The following is a 9,980-nucleotide window of genomic DNA, read 5'->3' on the forward strand; positions in this document are numbered from 1 at the left end:
TAAAATATATTATATATCAAACTATGTAAATTTTAGATAATTCACGGGTAGTTTGTTAAAATCACAATTATAATGATAAAGCGAGTTACGAATAATGTTTTTTACGAAATGAATTCTGTTACGAGTTGGACTTTCAAAAAAAATATTGTAAATATGTAAATTTTACGTATATTCCTACTTTTACTACAAAAATAGTCAAAATAAATAATTTATCGACAAATATTATTTCGTGCTGTTAAATTTTCACCGTGTTTATAATTGTATCAAAACTCAGTATTTGATTATTTACTCACTTTTTCTTTTATTATTTGATTTAAACTTATTATAAAAATATATGATTTACCGTAATCGACTGCATTCTAATAAAATTAAAATATAACATTTCTTAATCCGTTAAAAGTTATATATATGTAATTATTTCCCCCGCGCTGTAGCGCGGGTCCGAACCTAGTTTTTTTTTTTATTTAGGTACATCTATTGTAGTTTCCAATACTAATTTATATAATTAGTAAAATTATTAAAACGAAAATGCATTATTAATTTTTAAAATAAAACTAATAAAAATTAAGTATATACGATTTGATATCAACTTTAACCAATAAAAATGAGTATATAATATTTCATATCTAATTTACTATATTAAATTATTAATACTCATTATATTTCACCTTTATATGATTTAATTTTTGTGAAAAATCATTATATCATCCATATAACAAAAAATATTTTTTTTTTATTCTCATATGTCATGATTAGAATGTTTATAAAAAAATATTTTTTATCGGATGTCCCCGAAGGGACTTTTATATAAATATATATATATATATATATATATATATATAAACTGTTTAAAATATGAATAAAAAACATTAACGGGTCAAAAAATCAAATGTAAGTAATATATTTCAAGAAAATATTTTAATTAGGAAATTTTAGAAATAATTTAACTCGATATTTTTTTAAGAATATCATAAATATTTAATTGATCAAATTTTTTTTATAAATACTCTAATTTTTAAACAGATGTATTTTAAAAAAGAATCATAGCAAGCGGGTTAAATATAGTATTTTATATGATAGAAAATTTATGATTTTTGTAACAAATGGAAGGTTAGATTATATGATGATGAAATTTAAATAAGGTTTCACACCTCTAAATATTTGAAAATTTGATTACACAACCGATTTTAAAAATGACGAACGATACGTTATGCAAGCAATTTTACTATTGGGATTCTAACATGAAAACATATATTCTGAATTATATAAAATTTCATTTTTTGATTGTTAGGATAAAGAAACTTATTGTTAAAAAATATTAAAAAAATATTACTTTTCATTGCTAGATCTTTAATTTTTTTATAACATAGTATTATATATAAAAAATATATTCATTTTAATAATATACAAGGGTCTGAAAAACAAAATTTCACTTTCTACTATAATATATAAAAAAAATTATTCAAAAATATAAAATTCAAGCCGTGCAATAGCACCAAATAAAAAATTCAAAAATAGAAAATTCAAGTTCAAATGAAGGAGGGATAGGGAAGTACCTTGGCCTTCCCGAACATTTTGGGACAACAAGAAAGGACATTTTCACCGGTATTGTTGACAAAATTCGTCAACGGATCGGAACGTGGACAACACGCTTCCACTCGCCAGCGGGGAAGGATGTTCTTTTAAAAGCGGTCTTGGATGCGATGCCGGCCTATGACATGTCCTGTTTTAAACTTCCTTCCTCCTTATGCAAAAGAATCCAAGCGTTAACACTTTTTTGGTGGGGCTCGAAACCGGGTGCAAGGAAAATGAGCTGGATATCGTGGGAGAAGCTTACTTAGCCGAAAGAACATTCTGGACTAGGATTTTGAGAGATAGCCGCTTTTAATGACTCACTGCTTGCGAAAATTGGGTGGAAATTGATTCAAAAACCAGATTCTCTGTTGGCTAGAGTCTTGTTGGGCAAATATTGCCATTTGTCCTCATTTATGGAGTCAAAAAGTCTGTCAGTCGCTTCACACGGATGGTGAGGTGTACTGGTGGGTGAGGAGATTCTAGCTAAAGGGTTGGGTTGGATTATTAGTAATGGGGAGGAGGTTAGCATGTGGCACTCCCCTTGGTTATCCTCAGTCACTCCGATAAGACAATAGGACCACCTCCTTTGCTAGATCTTTTGGTTAAGGATCTTCTTGTGCCCAACACAAACAACACAAAAAATTGGAGCATAGATGCAATCAGACTTCCCCTGCCTCATCATGAGGAAGACATTCTCAGCATTGTACTGAGTTCTTCAAGAAGACTAGACAGGCAACGATGGTTACCTCAGAAACAAGGTATCTACACTTCTAAATACGGATACGCAATTGGTTGAACTGCAGCTGCTACAGCCCAGGAAAACACTTTTAGTTGGAGATCATGTATTTGGAATGTTAATACTTCAGCTAAGTAGAGAATGTTCTTATGGAAAGCCGCTCGCAACGAGGTTGGTGATGTGCTTTTTAATGAATCTGAGATTTGTGTTTACGATGATAAAAAAATATACAAGTATGAATGTAATAAAACCTTTACTGATTTGATTATATTACAAACTGAATTGTTATGTTGTGTTACAGAAACAAAGACACGTTCTTTATTTATACAAGTGAACAATTTGTGTCTATGTAATAACACAGTGACATGACTCTTAATCTAAAAGACACAACTGTATAACAAGACAACTTGTGTCTCTTGAACAAGTAACTAACTTATGTAAATGTGACGACATTTGATTAAACTCCAACACTCCCCCTTAATCATATCTCAGCTTTACTCCAAGCTTCCTTCTAAGCTCTTCGAACCTTGATATGCTTAAGGCCTTGGTGAGTATATCTACGAGTTGATCTTCTCATTTGCAATCCTCAAGTTGAATGAGTACTTTTTTTGCTCGGCTTCTCGTACGAAATGGTACTTAATCTCTGTGTACATGTTTCGTTCTTCTATGTTGCATCAGATTCTTTCCAATTGTTATTGCCGACTTGTTGTCACAGTAGATAGGAGTCCCTTCTTCAATTCCAAGAAAGTAGTTTAGCAAACCAAGATCCTTCATCTCGAATTCGTTCTTCATGTTCTCCTTGAATGTGTTGATGAGCTGAACATTGTTTTCAGGGATGATAATCTCATTAATGTATAAGCTAACGATCAACATGGTTTCTCCTTGCTTCTTAACGTACAACGCCGCATCATTCATACTTCTTTCAAAATCATTTTGAATAAAGTAAGAATTTATTCTTCCATATCATGCTCGTGGGGCTTGCTTAAGACCATATAAGGCTTTGTGTAACCTTAGCACCTTTTCTTCTTTTCCTTTAATCACAAACCCAGGTGGTTGTGTGCCATAAACTTCTTCTTCAAGCTCTCCGTTTAAAAACGCCGATTTGACGTCCATTGGGTAGAGTATCCACTCCATTTGAGCCGTGTATGCAAGCAAAGCTCGTATTGTATAATATATTGAAACATGGGTGAATATCTCAAGATAATCAACTCCATATTCTTGAGAAAACCCTCTTGCAACCAGTCTTGCCTTGTGTTTAATTTGATTTCCGTTCGTATCCATTATAATCTTATAGATCAAATTCACGCTTATCACGTTCTTCTTCTCCGGCTTGTCAACTAGTTCCCAAATTCTGTTTTTCTCGATCGTTTCTGTCTCCTCACTCATAGCCTATCTCAATGATTTATTATCACAAGCTTCATCATAGGTTCGTGGTTCTTCATGTGCAAGGAGACAAACTTCTATGACTTGAGCTGCTTCTTCAACCTCCCTACTTTCTGCATTTTGCAAGATTTCTTTCATAGACTTGTATCTCTTTGCTGGTGTTTCTGAATTAATCTGCCAAAGGTCTTCGAGATCTTGTGAATCCTCTGTAGTTGATTTCTTGGCTCATCATTATTTACTTGAGACAAAACATGACTGTGGATTCCCTCTCTTTGATTTATTGGCTCTTGTACGTCATTAGTAGATAAGACAATGGTCTTATCAACTTCTTCTTGTCTATCCCAACTCCACTTCTTATTTTCTTCAAACTCCACATCTCTTGATACTTCAATCTTCTCATTCTCCAAGATGAGGACTATATAGCCTTTAGATTGATTACTATAGCCAACAAGAATACCACGCTTCGCCATAGCACTAAATTTCTCCATTTTAGATCAGGGATATGTACGTAACATATACTCCAAAACATCTTCAAGTGTGACACGTTTGGCTTGTGTCCACACCACTTCTCTATCAGCGTCATGTCGTCTTCGATTGGTTTTGATGGTAAACGGTTCTGTAGATAAGCCGAAGTATATACCGCTTCTTCCATAACTTAAGCGGTAATCCTCGATCCACAAGCATTGCTCTTGCCATCTCCATCAAAGATCTATTCTTCCTTTCTGCTGCACTGTTTTGCTGGGGTGAATAAGGCAACGTTACTTGCCTATTTATTCCTTCTTCTTCACAAAATTTGTTAAATTCTAATGAAGTGAATTCACTACCTCCATCGGATCTCAACGTCTTGATGGTACAATCTGATTGTTTCTCCACCATCGCTTCGAATTTCTTGAATACTAAAAAGGTCTCAAATTTTTTTTTAGGAAGTATACCCAGCACATGTGAGTATAGTCATCCAAAAACAGTAAAAATAACGGCTTCCATCAAAGGATTGGTGCTGCATTGGTCCACATACATCCGTATGCACAATCTCAAGCTGTTCTCTTGTCTTGGTTTGAGATTCTTTTGGAAAGCTTTTGCGTGACTGCTTCCCAATATTACACGCCTCACATGCTTCCTTCTTGACTTTAAAGTTTGGTAACCCCTTTACCACGTCCTTGTCCTGCATTTGTTGCAAACGCTTGCTGCTTACATGACAAAGTCGCTTGTGCCATGTTTCTTCTATTTTCGCATTAGCCATAATGGCTCACTACAGGAAAATGTAGTAAAGATAGGATATGAATATAGCGTTTTTGTCATTTCTGCTATAGTTAACATACCGGCGTAGTTTAGATAGCGTTTGGTTAATTTAGAAACGCTATATTATGTTTTTAGTAGTTTCATTATTTAGAAGCGTATGTTTATATAGCAATATGAGGTTTAAAACGCTGTGTTTTAGTTTAGGCGGACAAGAAAATTTCGTTTCCCGTTTAAGTACTTAGCTAAAACAACAAGCGCCCAATATTTTCATTTTTCCCTCTTAGTACTATGTCGTTTTACCTTACTCGAAATTAATTTTCTTTTCTTTGCTTCTCTCTCACAGAAGTTCACAAGCTAGGGTTCTTCAATTTCTCAAATTCTTAGATTCTTGTCGAAAAGTCACATAATTAGATTCTCTATCTCTCTCCGAAATTCTTTATCTCTCTCCGAAATCTCTTATCTTTCTCAGAAGTTCTGTCTGCAAATCGATTTATCGAAATCTAAGGTACAAGTGATAATCAATTTTGGGTTGGGTAATCGATTTTGGGTTTCGAGATGTTTAAATCGGTTTTCTTTTTGACAAATCTGTGAATTTTTAGGGTTTCTATTTCGATTATGATTCGTTTCAGTTTGAATTTTGATTTAGTGCATGTAAAATTTTAAGGTTTTGATTTGTTTTGTCTGACTATAATCAATTTTTCTTAACAATATTTGTCTGGTTTCAATTAGTTTCAGTTTTTAAGGTTTCAATTTAGTTTTGTCTAACTATAATCGACTCTCCTTTTGCAGGTTTTCCTTTTGCATCTTCTTCTTTACAAATTTTTCTGGTTATCTCTATTGCAGGTAATTTCAGTTCTCCCCAGCTCTGTGGTTTCATTGAGTTTGTCATATTCGATAGTATGTATCTTTATTGGTTTATTGAGTTTGAATCTATCTGATATAAGAATCTCTTGTCACAAATGTATGTATTCGTTTCGCCATGGAGCTGTGTAACATGGACAAGTCTTGGGTTTGGCTTCCAAGGTATGGTTTTATATTGTTATTACTAATAATGTCTTAACTTACAACTGAGTTACTTATGACTGTTAATTGAAATTGAAAGTATTTTCTACCTTATAGGAATAGTCTCGAGTATGAGAAAGGAGCAACTGATTTTGTTTATGGGTCAGCTAGGAGATTGGGAGATCCTCCAAATCTGTTTTGTCCATGTATTGATTGTCGGAATCTGTGCCATCAACCAATAGCCACGGTAGTAGATCATATGGTGATTAGGGGTATGGACATGATGTACAAGAGTAGATGTTGGATTAATCATGGGGATATAAGGGATTTAACAAGAGCTGATGATCCATCTTCGGAATTGAAGCTTATGAGTTGTTTAGAGCTGCTTTCTTTGATGGTGATGAGAATCCACAACCCCAGAATGACAATGCAGATCAGAGTGACAATGCAGATCATTAAGAAGAAGATTCAGAATTTATGCAAAAGTTGAAAGATGCTGAGACTCCACTCTACTCCAGCTGTTCTAAGTACACTAAAGTGTCTGCTATCATGGGGCTGTACCGGATTAAAGTTAAGAGTGGGATGTCAGAGAACTTCTTCGATCAGCTTCTGAAGATTGTTCACGACATGCTACCTGCTGATAACGTCCTTCCAACATCAACAAATGCGATGAAGAAGTTCTTGAAGGTATTTGGTTTTGGATATAAGAACATTCACGCATGCAAGAACGATTGCATTCTCTACCGGAAGCAGTATAAGGATATGACAAGCTGCCATAGATGTAGTTCTTCAAGATGGGAGATGGATAAGCACACAAGAGAGGGAAAGAAAGGGATTCCAGCTAAGGTTCTTAAATATTTCCCAATAAAGGACAAATTGAGAAGAATGTATAGATCAAGAAGGATGGCAGAGGATCTACGTTGGCATTTCAGTAATGCTTCAGAAGATGGAATGATGCGGCACCCGGTGGATTAGATAACTTGGGCTTAGGTTAATGATAACTGGCCACAATTTGCGTTAGACCCAAGAAATCTTCGACTAGGTTTGTGTACTGATGGGATGAATCCTTTTTCGAATCCTTTTTCGAATACTACATGGCCAGTGTTTCTTATGAACTATAACATAGTACCTACATTATGTATGAAGTCTAACAATATAATGCTCACTTTGTTGATACCTAGACCAACTACACCGAGCAAGAACATTGACGTGTATCTTCAACCGCTGATAGAAGATCTACAGGATTTGTGGAATGAAGGTGTGGATGTTTATGACGTCTTCTCAAAGGAAACTTTTAATCTTAAAGCTATTTTACTGTGGACAATCAGTGACTATCCTGGTTTGGGGACATTGGCAGGTTGTAAAGTTAAAGGTAAACAAGCGTGTAATGTTTATGGCAAGGATACACCTTTTAGGTGGCTTAAGTTTAGTAGAAAACATGTCTACTTGAGCAATAGGATAAGACTCAGACCTAGGTATCCTTACAGACGCAGAAGAAGTTGGTTTGACAACACGGTAGAACAAAGGTCTGCATGTAGAATTTAAACAGGGGCTGAGTTGTTTGAGCATTTGAAAGACTTTAAGAATGATTTTGGTAGAGGTTTAGATAAGGAACCTTGATACTTCTATCGATGTGAGAAAAGTATCTTTCTTCTTTCGTCATATGGTTTGTGTAGTCACTGTCTACAAACAACACTCTGCTCCTAACATTGTTGTTTCTTCCTCACTTGCACTAAACAACATATGATCTTCATTTAAGTCTTCTTCTTCTTTGAGACTTATGATACAAGATTTGGTATAACGTATCATAGAAGGAAGAGGTAGATTGAAGAAGTTCTAGATGATGGTCAACCTATTCCTTCTAGTTTTCATATTGCCTTTTTACTTAAATTTCCTTTTATTATTAGGATTGACTTTTCCACTTTATGCTTTTTGACGTTTTGTAAAGGTCTATATAAAGACCTTTTCTATCGAATAAGAAATCACCTTCCAAACATTAACCTTATTCTCAAGAAGAAACTAGGGTTAAGGGAGCTTTTGCTAAACAATATTCCTTATGCATCACAATTATTTAGGTTCTATAACTCGAGCTAAAGCTAAGGAAGCAGAGGCTCGTAACCTTTTGGTATCAGTGCCACACGATTCGATGGCTGACGAACATACCATTGCTGCTCAAATCACACAACTCATGGTCATGGAAGGCTGGGACATCCAGCTAACCAAAAAGTTTGATGAAGTTGGATCCAGTTAACTCAGTAATTAGTGAGCTGCATGTCGCTACAGCCACACAAAAATCCTCAGCAGCTACCTCCACCAAGGTAGAATAGGAGCAAGTACAAAAAAAGCTAAGGCAGCCACATATCGAAAGATGCAAACTGAGCTTTTAGATCAGAATCAGGCCGCGATTGGCGAGCATCAGAAGAAACAGGCTGCTCTTCTTGGAAATTTAGCACAAGAGCCCGCATCGTCCAAACAGAACCATGAGGGGAGTTAAGTTGTTAATGACAAAACTCCGTGTAAAAAAAATGGCCAGTTCGCCTCTCAGAACTACACAGGGGATATAGCTACAGGGAAGAGTGAACACCACATGGGTTCAACAGGACATCCCTGGTTGAATCGCTCTATGAAGAGAGACTGTGGAAATAGACGAGCAAATGGAGGCGGTGACTGGTCAGTTAGACCAATTGCAGCACCACTCATGGAAAAACAATAAGATTTAGAACATGACGGCTATAAAATCAGAGAAAGCTTACCAAGCAAGAATTATGAGTCAAAGAATGCAATTGATAAAAGCCTGGATATGTGTGTTCTACCGCTGATGTAGAATTAACTCAAGCAAAGGTAGAACTTCCTACATATGATGGAGCTACCTACGCTGTAGAGTGGCTAAAGAGGTGTGAGGACTGTTTCATAGATCAAGGCATCTACAATGATGATGTGCGAGTTAGACAAGACACAATTGTTTTGACAGGACAAGCATATCATTGACATACCAATTTGAGAAGGTTAGTTACTTATAAACTAGGCTGGGCTGAATTTAAAAGAATTTGCAAGTTGTTTTGGGAGAGCGGACGCAGTGAATCCGGTCGGAGAATTATGTAACACCGGGATTATTGACGAGTATTGCAACCAGTTTGAGGAATGTTTAGGGCGGCAAACGAGGCTCACATGTTACCAGCAATTGTTGCAATTTTGTGCAGGGCTTAAAGATACTTTATGGAAGGAAGTTGAGTATCTTCGTCCTGAAACTATATATGAAGCTATGAAATATGCACGAGATAATGAGTATATGATCGAGGGCTATAAGAGAACACTGACCATTGGCGGGCACTCAGCACGTACAATTAGATTCTCATGTCCAATTGTCAAATCAACACATACTAATAATCATGGAATTTAAGGAGGGAGAGATTGTGAATCTTCTTCGTTCTCAAGACAAACTCCTACAATAAAAACTTGGAAAATATTGACTCTTTCTGAAATGGCTGAACGAAAGGCAAAGGGACTTTCTTACAATTGTGACGAGATGTATACACCAGGACACAAATTTCAGTCGATTTCCTTCCATCTAGTGCTGGTCCAAGATGGTGAGAACAAATATGATGAACCCTATGAGGAGGATTAATATGGAATTATCTCTTCATGCCATGAAAGAAGAAAGATCCGAGGGCACATTTCAGGTGAAGGCTAATATTGCCAATGGGTCTGGCTGGGTATTGTTGCACACAGGGAGCACATATAACATAATTAAAAGTAGTTTGGCTGAGAAATTAGTAGTTCCCATTCTCCGACGTCCAGGACGAACAGTTTCCATGGCTGATGGTGCGAGATGTCAAGTTGACGGGTTTTGTAAAGGGCCTCCGATGGTAATCGAAGGTCATCAATTCATGGCAGATTGATTCGAAATAATGTTAGGTGATTTGATGTAGTACTTGAATTATTTGGCTCAATGCATTGGGACGTGTCTCGTGAAATGAGTTTGTACACAAACCAAGTCTCGTGAAATGGCATAGAGAAAGCTCTAATAAAAAAAACATGAGGTAGT

The sequence above is a fragment of the Capsella rubella genome, unplaced genomic scaffold, assembly GCF_000375325.1.
Source record: "Capsella rubella cultivar Monte Gargano unplaced genomic scaffold, Caprub1_0 scaffold_8, whole genome shotgun sequence".
Classification (NCBI taxonomy): domain Eukaryota; kingdom Viridiplantae; phylum Streptophyta; class Magnoliopsida; order Brassicales; family Brassicaceae; genus Capsella; species Capsella rubella.